The following is an 18799-nucleotide window of genomic DNA, read 5'->3' as shown; positions in this document are numbered from 1 at the left end:
CAGTGTACTGTAATCGTCTGTTTTGAATTTACCATTTATCTTTATTGTCTTTTTGAGAAATATCTTGCTACTGACATTAAAAGAAGGAGTAGTGGTGGCTTAAAATAGCTTAAACTGCTGAGCATGAACAAAACACGTGTTCACTAAAGTCTGTAAAGTCTGTCAGAGTGTGTGTTTTCATAGTAATAACAATTGCATTTATTTTAAAAAATAACATGTACAACCATGTGTCATTTACATTCACGCGGTCACTTTGGACTTGTAAGTGCCGTAGCTGGATCATATTAATATGTTTACAAAATGGCCGCACCTAAAATTGTGCTGATGCTCATCCATGAAATTATATTCTCAATCAAATTACAAAGTCCATTGATTTTAACCTTGACTCTTGAACAGTCAAAAAACCTAAACCGGCAGACAAGTGGCCTCTGAGAACAACAAAGTTAGAAGATCACTTATGTAATATGGTAAGAGATTAAAATAGAAAGTGATCATTTGAAAAAGCTAAAATCAGAGTCGGGGTCTGGGAATAGTGGCATGACAGTAATAATCAAGTCAAAGCTAATGATTTGATATTATGGTTATCTCAGTTATAACTGCTCTAGATCCTGACACACAGCCAACATGCAGTGATGGTGGTAACCTTAGCATTCGGGTTAATACAGTTACAAGTCGGTAAAAATTTGCACATATACGTAATTAAAGAAACTACCAAGTCCAAAGCTGAGAGCAAAACCAAGCTACAGAGAGTCAGGGAGATTGAACAGCACACTGGTTTAGCTAGATCTGCAGGGAAAGACATCTTTGGAACAACAGTAAATGCTGGAATCACACACTACACAAACAAACTCAGAAATATTAACAGGAAAAGGGTTTAAGTGATAGAAGTCTTAAAGCACAAACTTAAAATACAAACTAAGTAACAAAACTGTGTGGTTACCTATAAAACTGTGACACGTTTGGGGCAGCTACCTCTACCTGCAAAAAGTTACTCTCTAAAAGGGGCGTGGTCAATTTGTGAAAATGTATATTCTGTTGTGTGCACTTTGCTATTTAAGTGTGTTGCAATTTGCACTTTTGTTATAGTGGCAAGAGCATATGTTGCATAGCTGTATGATTATGCGTAGTGGCGCTTGGTGCAGTTTAGCAAGAGGCATGTGCATCTGATGGCCTGTTGTCTAGATTTTCATGTTATATAATTGCCACTCCAGTATATAAAACTATTAACGGATCTCCCCCTGTGCTTTTTTTGTTTGTGATAATTGTAATAAAAAGAGACCTAATAAAAAGTGAGGTGAAAAAAGCACATTTAACTATATCCTGTTGCACTCTGACAAGTTGCAAGAACAAATGTTACCAACCCCTACAAATTTCCCCCCTAAAAAGGGTTTCCAAAAGTGGTTCCCTGCTGTTCACTGGAGTAGCTTCTCATCTGGTAGATAGCTGTGGTGGTTATTAGTGGGCGGGTTGAGTGCCGTTTTGTGCCAGCGAATAATTAAAATGAGTGATGTTCAAATAATAGGAGTACTGATCATAAAGGTGAATCAAAGAAATTAATACTGGACAAAAGCTACGGGTGAATCTGTTCGAAGCTGATTGACAACCAACCGTCTCAAACCTGTAGTTTAAAGCGGCATTATTGCTAGAATCAACAACCATCAATAACTCAATGCAAACAAACAGAATCGCATGTGAGTGCTAAAACAGCATGAAAGTACTGTTGAGCATACATACGGCAATTTTAAATTTGTTCCAATTTTTCTTTTTTGCTTACTGTAAGTATCAAGGTCAGACTATTTCAGCATCCATTGAACCAAAGCCATCCTATAATACAATCTGGAACAGATACAGATGAAAGATAGCTGTTTTGAATAAAAACCAAACCAGAGCCTAAAGCCCTCATAACCTTTTCGAATCAATTTGTGGCATTACTATCAAGGGGTGCTAAAGGAAGGCCTCAAATGACACCATCTTAGTGAGAGTATAAGAAAAAGGCCCAAAGCGATCCAACAAATTAGGAAATAGGGAAAGAAGGTCTGCAGCAGAAATCAGAGGAGTGAATTTAGTGCTTCATCAGACTGAGCAGACCTGGGGAAAACATTTAAAGACTTTTCATGTCCATAATGCAAACATTTGGAACCCGTTTCAAGGTCCCAGTGACATCAGCAATATTCTGCACATTTCCCTTTCTTGGAAATTAAGGTGCATATGGTAGCAGTAAGTACAACTTCTTCCTGGAGGTGAGTCTCTCCTCTAACCCAGGTTTAGATTTTCTTACATAAGCTGGTGATCACTGGTATTAATATCACTGCATCCGTACATATGGATCCCATATGGAACTTTTTAACCATGTACAATAGCATGAATATCTTATTTTCCAGTTCTCAGTTCTGAAACTAGACATCACTGGAACTTTTTTTTTGCTGTGGAATGGTTTTGTAAAACAGACAAACAAACAATCCAACGTTTTTTTTTCTGTTTAAAACTGTGCCTGATGTCTCGGTCAAAGATAAAAAAAAAAAAATTTGCTCTGTAAAAACCATTAATGCTACAGTACAAACACTTTAATGTTAGTGATTTGTATTATTATTATTATTTTTTTTTTGTATCTGGTTATAAATGCAGTTGAATTATTTTGGTTGATGGCAAATTCAAAACACACACAAGACCTTCTGTGTTTCTGTGTACAAAGTATTTAGGGGATTTACAGTATAGTCACATTGCAATAATCTGCAGTGCCCGATTTACATCTAGTTCTACTGTTCACTGCCATTATATACAGGTACTTGAGCTCAAAACAAAATGTGTCATCACTGATTGCACCAGCATGAGTCAGCATATCTTCAGCAGCATTTCAAACATACAGGGACACTATTATAGCCACTATTAACTATACAGGTTACATTATTGTTAGTAAGATACTCTATACAGAGAGGTTGCAGACATTTTGTCAAGTTTATAGTTGTGCTCAGTAGCGATATGAGAAGCTTCTTCCAGCTTTGTATAAACACATTTGGTAAATATAGATGATCTTGTACTGTACAGTGTATGCAAGCGAGTGAGAAATGTTGAAGTACTTTGGGGAGTAAGGAGCACAGATTGCAGGGCACCGACCAACTACACGGGATCCAGTTACAGTTTGCCTCACTGCGCACAAGCTGTGTGTATAGCATTAAATATGTTCAGTGAATGCCACAGTTTTGATGTCCTGAGAAACTCAAACCTATCACCAGGTTGTTAATATATTTAAGCTTGATAATGGGTAATTTGTCAGTACTAATTCGATTTGCCCATTTTCTCATCAAGCTTTCTAACAAGATTAGCTTAATGGAAGCCAAGTACAATGTAAACTACTATGACAAGTTATTCTTCAGCTCTATTTTATTAGGAGAAATAGGCCAATACTGTCTAGGTCTTGTCTGAATGCTGAGTTGGGGCACTCCTTAATGATACACACTTACAGTATTTATATAATTGTTACTGTCACATAAGTTAAAGCTTTTATGGTGCCCAGCCAGCACTGTTTACAAGTTCCTTGTAGGTGATGAGCCCCATATAAATTGTATACTAATGTATTATTTAATCATTTTTCCGACCTTCACTACTCCAGGTTATTTTCTAAAATTACTTCCTACAGTGCCACTTAACAATAACGCTATTATTCAATGCAGAAATGTAGTTGTTTCCAAGTTCATTTGGATTGCTTCATGAATCCACGTGTAATGACTGTGACAAACCCACAATCCTTTTCACACACACACACACACACACACACACACACACACACACATATATATATATATATATATGAGTTTTGCCTACCTAACTCTACACAAAGCGAGTGTTTATTAGTTTTTGATTCATTTTCTGGAAGATAGAGGTGTCAGATAGTCCATGGGTGGGTCATTTGTGAATAATGGAAGAGCAACCAAAAGAAAAAATTTGATAAGTCCAACTTGTTTTTTTATTTATATATTGGAAAAAGTGTGAGACTAAAGCATACAAACATACAGAAATGATTTATTGGCCATAGATAAAGTCTTTGATGCTGACTGGAGTATGTGTTATTGTGTTAAACACATTTGATGCATTGATACATTATTAACAAAGCAGTCTTCTCTGTACAGTATTTTTAAGATGTGTGATGATCAAATATCGTTTGATCTTGGCGTTGTTTCTGAGATTGCAGGTCATCAGGTTACCAGCATGAAAATTTAAGTAGCACAAAACACCACCATACAATTGGGAGACTCTAAGAATTGATATTTACATCTGGAAAATCAATTCAAAAAGAAACGAAGACATTGTACATAAGTAGTTTTAGCTGGCTAAAATTACAGTACACTGAGTTCACCACAATACAAAAAAAGATGTTTATTACCATACACTTATTTATATGTCTGTTTGAAATATGAAACCATAAGTACTATATGTTTGCCTCTGGTGTTAATTGGGGCCTATGTACTCTGCTGTCATTTAAATTTCCTGTTGCAAAATGGAATATGAGTTAAAAATATGTTATAAAATAACACATTTGCATGGGGTGCATAATTTTTCTCTTGAGACCGTGGGCCAGAACTCCACATAAAAATGGAAAATGGCAAGTTAGTGAACATCTGGAAGGAGGAAGGTGACAAGGAGACAAGTTAGGAGTTATAAGGGCATCTGTTTGGCTCTCCTTCTTTCCCCAGTCTCTCTTGGAGCAGAATCTCTCCTTCTTCCTTGTTTTTTGGCATCTTTATCCGAGAAAGACAGATGGATTTGCTTCTCCCTGGATACACACTCAGTCACACACACACTCTAATGCCCATGCATGCATGTGTTCACACAAACACATATAGAGTAACACAACCAAAGTCACAAATAACTTACAGTGCGCAGACATAGTGACTTTGACAAACAAATAGACTCCAGCGGACACACACTCATTCACTCAGCGCTTGGGAGATGGACAGCTGTGCAAATATGCCAGGCCCTCATTCTTAGGATCCAAGTAGAGCTCCAACAACAACAACAGCAAATATTTCCCCTGCTGTCATCTTCTCTATTTTCTCTCCCTTATTCATCGGAAGTGTGCCCAGGAAGTGGCAGGAGAGGTTCAGCAGCTTTATACGGCCAGGAACTATCTAGCCAACCGCATCCTTCTTTTTCGCATTTCCTTCTTATTCCTCCAGGAGCCAGATGCTGATTGGGGGGGAAAGTGGTGGTGAGGTGGGACCTTACCTGTCCCTTGGGGAAGATGAAATGTAAATTTTGCGACGTGGGCTCATTTGCTGCAGTCTGGAGCTGTCTGATAGGACCTGACTGGAGGCTTATTTGATTAGCTTAATTCCATCGTCGTGTGGACCACCACAGCAATGTTCCTGGAACATTTGTTAGAGCATTAGGCCCACAGTTAATGAACAATTTGTTCCGTTGAGCAACGAACCACATGAGCAATCGTGAGCCGTCCGTGCAAGGTTTTCATAGTTGTGACACCTGCCCAAGAAATTAGATTGGACAACTTGTGACTGTAAAAAGTACAGCCTTATCAGCCTTATTAATTTTTCTGTGCTCAGGTGATGGAAAAACAGCCTTGTTAATTTCTCTTTGCATGGGTGATGCCTTAATTTGATGGCTTGTGCAGGTTTGTGTATTATCCCATGGCCCTACTGCATATGTTGTTAATCTATTAATGCATTACATGTTGTCCACTGTTGTGCATCTGTGCAACTCAATTATCTCCTGGGACAAACATTTGTATTTTATCTTACTGTATGTGCTGCAAATAAAGATGTTTATTGAAAGGTTATGGCCCGCGAAGCCTCTCAGCATGAGCTCAGACATCACTTGTGGCAAAGTTACAAACTCACCTTACGTGGTGCATCTTTCACACCCTCGCCATATGTTACATTTTAGCATGAATCTCCGTGTGAGAAATAGCATGAGTCATAACATTAAAGAAACAACAGCAAGAAGAGTGAAATGTGACTAAGGGAATAGTACATTTCACACAGATTTCGGTGTGTTAGAGGAAAATACGTTTATTTTAACAGTTTTTAACATTGTTTTATTTTATCTCAATACTCATAGAAATCTGCTAAATTCTCCTCTTGAAATGAAGTGCAAATGTGATGTTACTATATTCACACATTCTTTCCAGTAAAGTCTTAAATCAAGATATTTTACATTTTAAACCATAACCTTTAAAGGCTATATTTTTTTATATCATTATACATTTGTCTGCATTTGTGATTTCACTTTGTCATACTGTTAAAAGTCCATAATGTCAGCAAATGATATAAATTCATCATTAATTGATGAAATTTTAGCTGAGCTGAGACCAGTTCACACAATAATTCTTTGCTGTTGTTCAGGAATGTGAAATATCATGGTGGATGTGGTATTAGAATTAATTAATTGTAAACTCACTCATTTAACAGATGTGGTTGACAGTGTTGGAAGTTGCATTTTTCTTCTGAAATGTACACTTGGTTGTCAGTTTATTAGATACCAAGATAAAACTAATGTGGTTTGATATAAAAGTCCTGTAATAAATCCTTAGATGATTCAGAAAAAAACTTAAAAAAAATAAAATCTGGTGGGTCAGATAGTAACATTTTTATTATTTATAGGAAATTTTGCTGTTTGTTCTTTGATGCATGTTTAAGCAGGTACACTGTTTTGAGTTTTCTTGATTCTGCTTTGTTGAAGAAAGGGCCAATAGGGTTGAGTAGGAGCTTTGCCAGAAAACAATAAATCCTATGATATGATAATGAATATAGTTTGTATTGCATATAAACTCTATGTAGTATAGGCTTTTAAATTAATAGTAAAATCTATGCTAGCAAATAATGAATGAGGTCTGATTCAGAAAAACAAAGTTGAATAACACATCAATGAATATGAAGGGATAGAAGACATCAAAACTCTTATAATAACTATAAGGCACTCTCAGAGACTAAGTAGTCATCTTCCCATCTCAATGATCATGAGGAAAAGAGTAGAATTACCTTGCTCACATCATAAATTAATCCACTAGGACTGGCACTTATTCAATTGGCCAAGGCAGATTGTTGCCAGATACCACTGCACTGTGTTGTGGCAAAAGCTGCGCCACCTCCTCCTGTGGCTCAATATATCAACATGGTGTGCTCACTGAATTCATACCATGCTTAATTGTAACATTACTGCATGTGACATCACTGAACTGGATTGCAGTGAAGACATGGTCTGTGGAGAAATTTTATTAGCACATCTGTGTTTTAGATATGTATAAGGACAGAGAACTCTCTCTATGTTGGTATATCAGCAAATTACACTAGTGCAACTGCAGCCAAGCAGACTGTGTCATAAGTAATGCTTGTGATGCTCTGTCTTCTTTGTTGTAAAAAGATTATTTTGTCCTCAAGGGTAAAAATTAGCTTCAAGGTACATAATTCAGCTATCATTTACTATAAGACATTATCCAAAACTACAGGTTAGTGTGTGGACTTATTGCACAGAATAATGCCTAAGTCAGTCTAATGAATGTAAACCAGTGAAAGCAAACACATTTGTATAGTAATGTCAGTTGCTATCTATTGTTCCTTACATATAAGCATTCAATCATGTTTATCTACCTTTTCATACCATACCACCATGGGATAAACCTTTCTTTCTCGGTCCTATGCCTCTCTCTCTCTTTCTTTCACCTCTCTTTCACCTCTCTCTCTCTCTCTCGCTCTCTCTCCCTCTCTCACTCTCTCTCTCCCCGCTGTCTCTACATCTCTTTCGTTCTTCCTGTGCATGTGTGTCTCTCTTTCTCTTTCTGCCCTTCCTTCTGCGGCCTGCCATGCTCTCATTTGTCACATTTACAATAGAAACATCCAAATTTACAGATGCTATCAATTAATCACCTCCGCTCTAATTACAATCCAATTAACCTCTGTTTCCACGCGCCATGCTGCCGGACGGGCAGCACCCTCCCTACTCAATCACGCTGCTCAGAGAGAGAGAGAGAGACAGAGAGAGAGATGGAGAAGAAGTGAGAGTGGAAAGTACAATGGGATTTAATGTAAGAAAAACAAAGTACCATGGAGAGAGGGAGTACTGTAGTTAGACTGATAGATATATTATGTAGCCAAAGCTGTGGGGACATCCTTGTCCACATACTGTTTGTCTGCAGTGTTATTTAAAATTAAGTGAAACCTTGGTGCTGAGGCATGGAATGATATTTTGAAAGTGGACTTTCGATGTAGTGGCAGCAGTTTAGGGAAGTGTTATGCCATTCCTTTGCTGTTATATCATAACAAAGCCCCCAATGCACAAGCAAGATCCATAAAAATTAAAAGCCCTGACCTCATCTCCATCACACATCTTTGGGATGAACTAGAACATTAACCATGAGCCCATGATACACACATGTATAAATATGTACAAACATACATACATAAGCATATACATACATATTGCAGATGGACCAAAAATTCCAGAAGATAAGAGAGGAGGTGGACAGTTATGAAAAAAAAGAAAGAATTGGAGGGCAATGAAGAATGAGAATCAGCTCAAGAGCTGATGTCTCAGTGGAGGATCACAGGTGTAACTTGTGCAGAGACAAAGAAAGAGAAACCTAGAGGAAAGTAGAGAGAGAAGGAGGGAGGGAGGGAGGGAGGGAGGGAAGAATGAAGTGCTCTTGCTGCTGATGTCAGGAGGATTGAAGAAAGAGGAAAGATGTGTCCATTACAGACGAGACTTTTCTCCTGGTGCTGTGGGAAACCAGACTGTCACTGTGAACCACCTGTATATGAATCTGTGTGGCATCTTTATGCACACGCACACATAATATGCCAATGTAGCCACTGCTACAAATATGCACAAATTTTAAGGTAAATTCTTACACAAACATGTACAGTGCATCCATACAACACAGCACATATATATACAAACAGGCACACACATACTATAAATACTCACATGTGCAAGTACTTATACATATTTAGATTCCCACACACACATACATACCATGCATTCATTAACATCATGTACTGTACATGTGAACATAAGCACACACACAGACACATGAACGCTCATTCAGTTCTAACACAGATAGATATACACCACCATTATTAGCAGCTCTGGATTTACAGTGGCCCCGTCAGCCTTCAGCTTTTAATGCCACGTGGGGCCTGTTTTACAGCTCTGCCCCAGGGCCCCAATCGGCTTTCAATTAGCAGGTGAGCTGCAGCCCTGTTCCCAATCAATAGCCCAGTACAGGCAGACTGCAGGCACCCTGGGGCCCCCAGCTTGGAGAGAAGAGAGCGAAGGAGGTGGAGAGGGAGCAAGCGAGGGGAACTGGCAAGAAAGGCTGAGGTGGAATCATGCCATGCTACTGGGCCAGAGGGCTGTTTAAGGGGTTGGACCTGTCACTTCTTCTATTTATACACACCAAAACACAGCATGCATCAAGACGCAATTTGTTTGGAAATTCAATCTTAAATCTTCCTTTTCCTAAATAAGAAAAACTAGGCTAATAAAATCCAATATTAATGCACAGGTAAGAGGACGCTCTAATCCAACTTAGTGTGAGGAAGGGGTGTTAGAATAAAGAAAAGGCACTACATGGAAATTAAAATAATTAAATTACCAAAAATGGTACAAATACTCCGAACTGACAATTTGACAAATAACAATTTCAAGATCCTGAGGTTGAATGATTATTTTTACTAGTAAGATTTTCTCTATAACACTGTTACAGGGTGAGATAAGACTCAAGTTACTAATGCATTTTTCAATGGTTCAAGAGTTTTCTCAAAACAAGTAACAGTAAAGTTAAATATGGGGATGACTAACAATATCAGTTAACTCAAAAAGGCTCCAGAAAGTGACTGGGTTGTATTAGACACCAGCAAAATATTTCTCACAAAAAAGCTGGACTGTGTTACTGTTAAGACAACTGATTTAAAAACTGATAATAGGATGAAATAATACAAGATGGACATTTGTGGCAGTATATCTTTCATCAAGCCATCTGGGAAATCAGCCTCATGCTCTTTCCAGGAACATCAATAAAACCAACAGCAGACAAGTCAAAGTCAGTTGATAAACAGCTTGACAAGAGCAACACAATTTCTACACTTTGTTGTCAGGACATTTTAATGCTCCTGTGTTAGATGTCAAAATATTTATTACTATAGGACTGAGTAAAATTAAGTAACTTATTAAAAATTCTGCAGTACACACACATACACATACACAAACATGTTTGTTTTCTTTCAATCTTACAATCATTTCCTAGAGACATAACCAAAATCACGACCGTCCTAACTCTAACCCTTACAATAACCTTAACCCAGACCTAACCTTAAACTTAATTGTCACTGTAAATATCAATGATATACCTGTACAAGAAAAGTCAAGTCCCCACAATGTGAGTGTGTAAGGAGGTTTCAGTCCTCATAATGTAATTAATATGGAATATAGAATATATAGAAAGTGACTACTATTGTCAAGTATGGTGACCCATACTCAAAATTCCCCTCTACATTTAACCCACCCGAATTGCACACACACACACACACTGTGAACACACACCCGGAGCAGACACACAATTGTGCCAATTGTCATCAGTAGCAGATAACTTGTTTTGGCCTATAGCTACGTGTCAGTGTTAGGGAAAATCTAGCATCCATACCAATTTTTACAGAAGCAAATAAGAGTCAGGTGATGTAGTACAAAGAGCACCAAAGTCGGCACAGTTCTGAGGTTTAAGGTGGATGAGTGAGTTTCATAGCCTTAACTTCATGCTTATTATTGCAGCCATGATGATGAAGTTACTCTGTAAGGGCAGTACTTATTCTAACCAAAACCATGCTCTTTCCTAAAACCACAACAGATATGCATGAGTTTGTAGGGAGTTCATTTGCACAAACATGCATCCTCATCCATGCACAGCTGTCAAATCTGTACTCTCATCAAGGCTCAGCTCAGTCCAGCTCCACAGAGAAAAACCAAAAGAAACAAAATTAAGTGTTTTAATTGTCATCCACCTCTCTGGACACCATAGCATGACAAAATAGCCAAGTCATTTTAATTAGACCCACAGAACACCACATGCTTTGGTCCCTACCTCCAAGACATGAAAAAGAAAAATCCCATTCCCCTTAGTGATAGCAGAGAGAGAGGGGGGATTCTGCCAAAGCACGCAGCTTGGCACAGAAACAGCTTTCACTGAATAACAGAGCGCCATTTTTACATCATGCTGATTGTCAGAAGAGCAACCTCCACCAAGCAATTTTCTCTCTTTATTTCTTTTTAAATTTTTTTTCTCATGTGTGTTTTGTAACCTTGTGAGAAGCTGGTAACAAAGGGAGGTTAGAAAAGATTGGAAGGCATTGAGAAAGAAGAAAGGAGAAGGAGAGGAGCTACAGGGTTACTGGAGTAACATGAGTGTCTTTGAAGGCACCACAGCATTGGGGGGCTGGCGAGGTGGAGGGGGCTGGATAGACAGGGGAGAGGTTGGAGAGATAACCAGGGCCCTTCCAACATCCTGCTCCTCTGCTTCTCTCCCTGCGCCAGTTTTATCAGAGGGGGGCAATGAGGGTCTTTGAAGGCATCACAGCAGGAGGTGTACGACTGTGTGCGTGGTTGAGTTTTATACATATGCGTTCATCAGCATAGATGTATATGCATATGGGAAAAGCAATGAGTTCCTGAGTAAATGAGTTCATGTCTATATGTGTATATGTAGGCATACACAGTTCTATTCATGGATATGCATATGTTTGTGCATGTGCTCCTGCATGTGTGATGTGAGAAGAGCCTGCTACAGTACATCTCACTCTGAGTGGTGGCAAAGCAGAGCTAGAGTTGCTGGAAGGCGGAGAGACAGGCAGCTCTTCCCTCCACACATCTCTGTTCAAAGGCGCCATCAAAGTCTGGCAGAAATGTCAGTGCTGCAGGCAGGGGACCGGCCTCTGAATGTCAGTCCTTCTCAGGTCAACATCGAGAGTCAGCCTGCCTCGCGCAGACAGAAGGGGGAGGGGGCAGTAGATGAAGATAAAAAGAGAAAACACAGGGAAAGTGATTAGGGGAACATGATAAAATGATGGAGAAAGAGAGAGCAAGTCGAAGTTATGAAGGGAAGACAGTGATAAGGAACCAGAGGGAGATTGCAGGGTAAAATAAAACAACACAAAGGATAAGAGACCAAAAGTGTTGGGGTGGGCCATTTTTTTGCAACAGAGAGTTTCTTAAATTCTGTCAGTGTGTGTTTCTGCAGGGGTGGCGGGATGTCAAGTGACTTCCGGACAGAGACTTGGGGAAGACTTTCGTTGAGAAAAGTAATTATGAAAACAAGTGAAAAAAGAGAGCAGAAAATGCATAGCGTTTCTGCATGCATCTGAAAATGCAGGAATATACTTGCAAATACAGATATAATATCAGACACACACAGATGTAGACAGAAAGAGAGAGGTGCACTCATACACCAGACATGCACAGAGATGCACACACACACGCACGCACACACACAGGTGATTGTCCCACTATGGGTCATGAGAAGCCTGTCAGATTACAGGAGGGTAATTGAATGGTAAGGGAGCAGACAATACATCTAGAACAGCCGGACTCTAGAGGCAGCCACCACCATACCAGAACTCAGGGGAAATTCAGGGCCCACTTAATAGTGAATTGGAGATGGGGACATTGCATATGTGTGTGCATGTGTGTTTTGGGTATAGGCGAGTGTGTGTGCAGGACAAAGGAAGAAAATGGTCACTAAAAATTCAAGGAAGGCTGAATTGAGAAGCTCTTTGAAATGAGCATGGAAAAAAAAAAAAGCTTGGGAAAAAAAACTGACAAAACATCCCAAAGCAGAAATACAGACAGAGCCAGAATGATACAGGTGAATAGAAAAGCACAGAGAGATAAACAGATCAGAGAGATGAGTCAAAAGAGAAGAAAAAGAGAGGAAAATGCAGAGGAACAGAGGAGGAAAAAGCGACTGGAGGAGAGAAAAAAAAAGGAAAAGACAGAGAAGCAAGAAATAAACACCAAGGAGAACTGCTACATGATGAGCCTGAGTGTCCATCTGCCAATGAGCATCTCTAATAGCAAAGGAAATTGACAAGTGAGCGTTGTGAGGGAGTCAAAAAGAAGCACTGTGCATCGCTGCATGAGGGAAGGAAGACAAGTGACAAATGAGGTAGATTTTTTTCTAGTTGCACTTCAATGGCAGTGAACGCTCAGTGTCATTTTGTTCCCATATGAATAGCGAGCGATGAGCTGACATGACATGCACAGTACATACACACACATTACGAAATTGACTGAAAGAGGTGGGAAGGTGTGTGTGCGTGTGTGTGTATGTGTGTGTGTGTGTGAAACAGGCAGGCACTTCTGTTCTTGTCTCTATAGATGGGAGCCTGACGGCTGGGTAGAAACTAACAAGTAACTCGGCGAGAAAGACAGAGTGGGGGATATGCACAGAAATGGATAGAAAGAGAAAAAGAGAGTAAGAGACACAGGAACTGCACAGAGAAAATCAAGAGAGAGAGAGAGAGAGAGAAAATAAAGTAAGGAGAATGGAGCAGACAGACGGGAGAAAGAGGAGAGAAAACAAGAAGGTCTGCTGGGTGTAAAGTTTCCCTGGGATGTGATATGTGGATATGGGGATGTCATCAAGCCTGTGAAGTGGAAATAATAAAGAATTAGGATTGTCTCTGAAGACAGGGGAATTAATCCAAAATGAATTACGAAGGGGGGGAGAGAAGGAAAAAAATCAACATCAGCTATTTCCTTTTCCTCTGCTTTGAGGCAGATAGGGGGCGGTTTGTGCGAGTACTGTGAATCCCATAAAAATTAAATTAATAACAAAGGAAAACACACACACACATACACACAAATAGAATAGCGGAAAATTTTGTAGTATGGGGGTGGAGAAAGATAGTCGCAGAGAGAGCAAGGGTACAGATGGAAAAAAAAAAGAGACAAGAGAGAGATTTCAGGGAACTGAGGGTGGGCACTGTTGCTGCCAGATTGCACTGCTCTTTTGTTCCCCCTCGTCTTTCTGGAAAGGGCTGCTGGTGTTAAAGAGGAGATGCTGCGGAGGCCATTGTAATAAATGCCACTTGTAAATTGCGGAGTGGAATTATACAGCATGCAGATGGATCCATACGCCTGAGCAAAACGTGGCCAAAAAACCGGGAGCGATAATTAAGACTTAGGGGGTGAATGACAGAGCCATTTGTGACGACGGAATATGGCGTCTCCTAGCTCTCTGGGAAACAGAAGGGCTCGGAGAGGCTCGGTGTCACAAAACATTACCCACACAGCTGTTGGCTTTATGAGCAGCAATGGTGTACACCCCCCACTCCACCTTCCACCCCCACCCCCATCTCATCCTCCTCTATCTCTTTTTACCCTCTTCTTCTTCTACAGTCCCCCTAACCCTTCCTGCCCCCCACCCCCCACCCCATGCACACACATACACCCCACTCCCCTTGATTACCACACAGTGGTGCTGTTCTTTCCCAGTTTGTGCCATTTCAAAACAACCACCCCCTTACTCTCCCAAACACCACCACGATCATCAGCTTTTCCATCTATCCCCACCCCCTTCACCTTCTTCGCCTCACACCACCATCGTTGCCATCTCAGATGGGTTAGACAAGGACTTATACTCCATCATTCATATCCAGGGAGGAGGAGGAGGAGGAGGCACCCCGTATGCACACAAATATAGAGTAACACCCGAGCTGAAAATTCAATAAAAAACACTGACACTGACAGTGCTTGGTACTGTTTTGAATGGGAGTTTGGGCTTACTGGGGCTCTGGGCTGACTGTAAAGTAGGAAAATCGAATTCTGTTGTTTTTCTTCTCTCTTGCTCTCTTTGTTAAAAAAACATTTTTGTATGCCACCCCTGCGCTCGCAGTGTCCACACTAGTCCTTGCATGCTACACGTGCTTGTAAGGATCAGGAATCGTGTCCGTGCTTTTTTTTTTTTTTTTTTTTTTTCATGCTGTAATTTATTTTAAGTATTTCATGCATTTCTGCAAGTATGCATTTCTAAAATCATTAGGCACTGATTACATTGCACTCCTGGGAATTCACCAGACATGTTCAACAAGTGTAGGCACCCTGTCATGTACCAGAATACCTCTTGTTTTTTGCCAGTGCATAAATTGCTGCTCTATCTCCACACAAACAAAAGTGAAACTCCTGCACATTTATCCTACTTGGTGAATAAAGTGATTCTGATGTGTCCCCCAAACTCTGCCCTCGAGTCTCTGTCTCTCTGTTAAGTCCATCTATCTCTCTGCCTGGCTGGCCACCCTGTCTCCTGGTCTCATCTACCTCTTTGTCTCTGTCCCGAGGGCCTCTGCAGCGTGCAGAGTAGCCTGAGAAGTCTTAACTCAAACGAGACCCCTTCGCGCCCCGTTAAACCACCGACCTTCTCTGTCACTCCTGTTGCCCGCTGTTGCCGATGACAGGGGCCTGAGCTGCAAGCTAAGAGACCCTGAGCTCAATAAAAGTGTGGGTGATTAAACAACTCCCTGTAATTGCTCCTTTTGTGCAACAATCAAACGGTCACACTTATTATGGAGGCAAGAGAGAGGGAGTTTGGGAACAGTCACTTCCGCCGAGGGCCAGACACCCTCTGTGACCCTATGCCCTCCCGTCACTACTCCTTTATCTGACCAAACAACCACTGCGCAGTGTGTGTGTGTTTACCTGCACGTGTGTGTATATGTCCTAATGCCCTATGCTTATGTGCTATTGTGTGTGTTAAGTATGCCAAGAAAGCTGTTGAAACACTGCAGAGTAGAATAACACCAGAGCTCCCCTCGGTGGTCGATGACTGAACTACGCAAAGAAAAAGCCCCGGTTGGATCCGAGCAACGTGCAGTTGTGTGCCACCAGCCAGCTGGCTTTGGTAATGGGGGACAAAGCCAAAGCAGGGGACCGTGTCCAACATGAAGGCTGGGTTTCAGAGATCATAGTAATATGTGAACCATACACATCATCTGCTAGTCACACACAAATACAGATATCAGTACAAGGGCCCAGCCACAGGCCCTGTCAAATGGGTCATCTTACAAAAGGGAGAGGCCCAATTACCGTAGCCACAAATACACACATAAAGTGCCTTTCAAGGGTCCATGAGTGCTTCAGCTTCCCCGTGATTATGCCCACACTTTACACACCCAGCACTTGTTGTACACATACAGGGTATCCTGTGCCAAAACAGTCATCAGACAGGACGTTTGCTGTGGAGTAGCAATGAGATGTGTTCAGCTGGTTTGAAAAAGGAGAGCTTTTTGTGGTCAGAGACAGAAAGACAGTGAGGGAGGACAGCAAAGGCAACAGCCTGCACTGAAAGCGGACACTGCCATATTTAGGGCAGGAGAGATTCGATGTGAATAAACAAGTAAGAGTAAACTTGAGTACACTTGAATCAGTTTGTGATGTAATAAACGGAAAACATTTATCTGTACTTTTACAAAGTCAGAACATACTGCAGTGTAAGCCAGTATTGGGTGTCCTGCACCACTTCCTCCAGAGTTTAATCAATTACTTTTGAAAGGGAAATTGTTTGAATGGGGAAGCACATTAGGCAGTGGTGTCATGTCTCACTTTTTCCATCGACATAGTCCTGTGCAGTGAATACTCAAGTAGATAGAATAATTTGTCATTTAATAATGAATCATTTTAGAATAATTAGACATTTGTATTGTATTACTACTATAACTTTAGTATTAATACTGACTAACCATTAATATCACTGTTTAACTTTTAGGCCTAGTAGTTGTGTCTTCAACTTGGAATCTCCTCTTTCTTAGTATGATATTTTTTGTATGCAGTCTCAACTATAACACCACACAAGTACCGTACATGTGATGCTCAAGACCACTGAGATTTCAGATATAACTACATCTCTTCTTCAAGTTCCCAATTTAAAGCCTCTCTGAGCAAAAATATTTACTAATACAAAATGTTTATACACAAAATGTTTTGAGTATAAACAACATATAACCTGTTTAGTGTGTCTTTGTGTATACAATGGTATGTGTCAGCGTGATGGTAAGGTAATAAGGTGTTTATATTTCATATTTCAATACATTTTTAAATGCAGAACCTAATGGTGCTATGAATGAAGGTGATAATGAAAGATTATTGATTTGCATCACCACATGAACCTAAGTAATTTCTGATTGAGGTGGAAAATGTTGACAAATTGTCGAAATTATTACATTTCAATGGTTATTGAACTTATTCAAGAAATTATACTGAATATGGAAAAAATATGATCTTCAGACTAGACTTTGAGTAGGCGACAGGTGTGGAAGTTATGGAGTAATGGTGCCCTCTTCTGCTCAAAACGCTAGCACAAAGCCAAAATCGACAGTTCCACAAATTGACGGTCACGCTGTTTTCCACAGATATCAAAGACAAGAAGGCTGTATGTAAAACTGTGCAAAATCAGGCTTTATTCTTTTTTTTTTTTCCTGCATCTTTCATCATCACCATAATCACCATCGTTGTCGTCAACATCATCTTTGAAAACAATTACTCACCAGAGAGACAGATTCTCAAACAGACTCGCAGCTCAAATGTCTCAGCAAAAAAAACACGCATCAGTTATTAGTCCAGTCCCACAACACAATGAGTCAAACTGTACGTGTCCACCTCTTTCTGGGCAGTGCATCTCAACAAGGTCTCCAATGTCCTTATTCATAATTCACTCTCTTTAAGTGCCTCAATGTCTGCTCAGTAGTCAGAATCCTCAGTTCAGGAGACACTGAAAGCCCATCTTTGTACATAGTTAAGATGGGTATTATCGTGCTGCTGACTCCATAAATTTTGCCCTCTTTTCCTCTGCTACCCATCTACGGCAGGGCTGAGGACAGTCCATTTCTCCGGTTTAGGCAAACGCTGAATAAGTGCAATGTCTAGTATAATGTCAAGAAAATACAAACCCACACGTACATACATACAGTACATGACTAACTGATAAACTTGTTTAGCTATACAAGGTTGCCATTCTCCAAGGGGAAACCAAATATTTGTGCACTAATGCACCTCTATAATATGCAGTGCCCATTAGGGCTAGGTAGGATGTGAGCTCACTTGGACTGGATACTGTCAGTAGATAGTTTGATAAAATAGTCCATAATTTTCTGTACAGTGGATTTTGTAATGTGTGGATCCAATGGAAAGTGTATTTCATACACAGAAGAAATTATTTCTCAAAATTATCCAAAAAATGTCTACAATTTAAAAAAGATGCCCAAACCAATGGAAAAGAGGAGCAGTCGATGGCAGTTTCTAAATGCAGGGCAGTGAACGTCTCTCTCACCAAAGTAAAATAACATATAGATTCAATCCAACTCATTGTTACTGTATATTTAACAATCAGTTTTCTTTGTTCTTTTCTTGATGTGTGATGTGATTTTTTTGCAACTTACTCATCATCTCATTTCTGTTGAGTTGATGAATAAAAAAAAACTCTAGATGTGCAAGTTATATTAAGCTTTAAAAATATATTATGACCCTTGCTCTTGAACTTCTGTTAAGTCAGACAAAAATAGTGTATTTTTAAAAGTGTACCATCAGAACTGTCTGATAAATCATAGTACAGTCAATGCCAGAAAATTTGATAATGCAATCAGAATCAAAGTGTCTATAATGTCTAGTTTCAGTTTAAGCCACACCTCACTTATTAGATTCTGGGAGCTTTATCTAGGGTGCAATGCTTGCCCCTCAGATAACCATGCCACAGATCTTAATTCATGTCGTTAGTCTAAGAATTTTAAATAAATGAATTGGAGATAATGCC

Source organism: Mastacembelus armatus, chromosome 3 (genome assembly GCF_900324485.2).
Source record: "Mastacembelus armatus chromosome 3, fMasArm1.2, whole genome shotgun sequence".
NCBI lineage: Eukaryota > Metazoa > Chordata > Actinopteri > Synbranchiformes > Mastacembelidae > Mastacembelus > Mastacembelus armatus.
The sequence above is the reverse complement of the archived record's forward strand: the minus strand, read 5'-3'. Positions refer to the sequence as shown.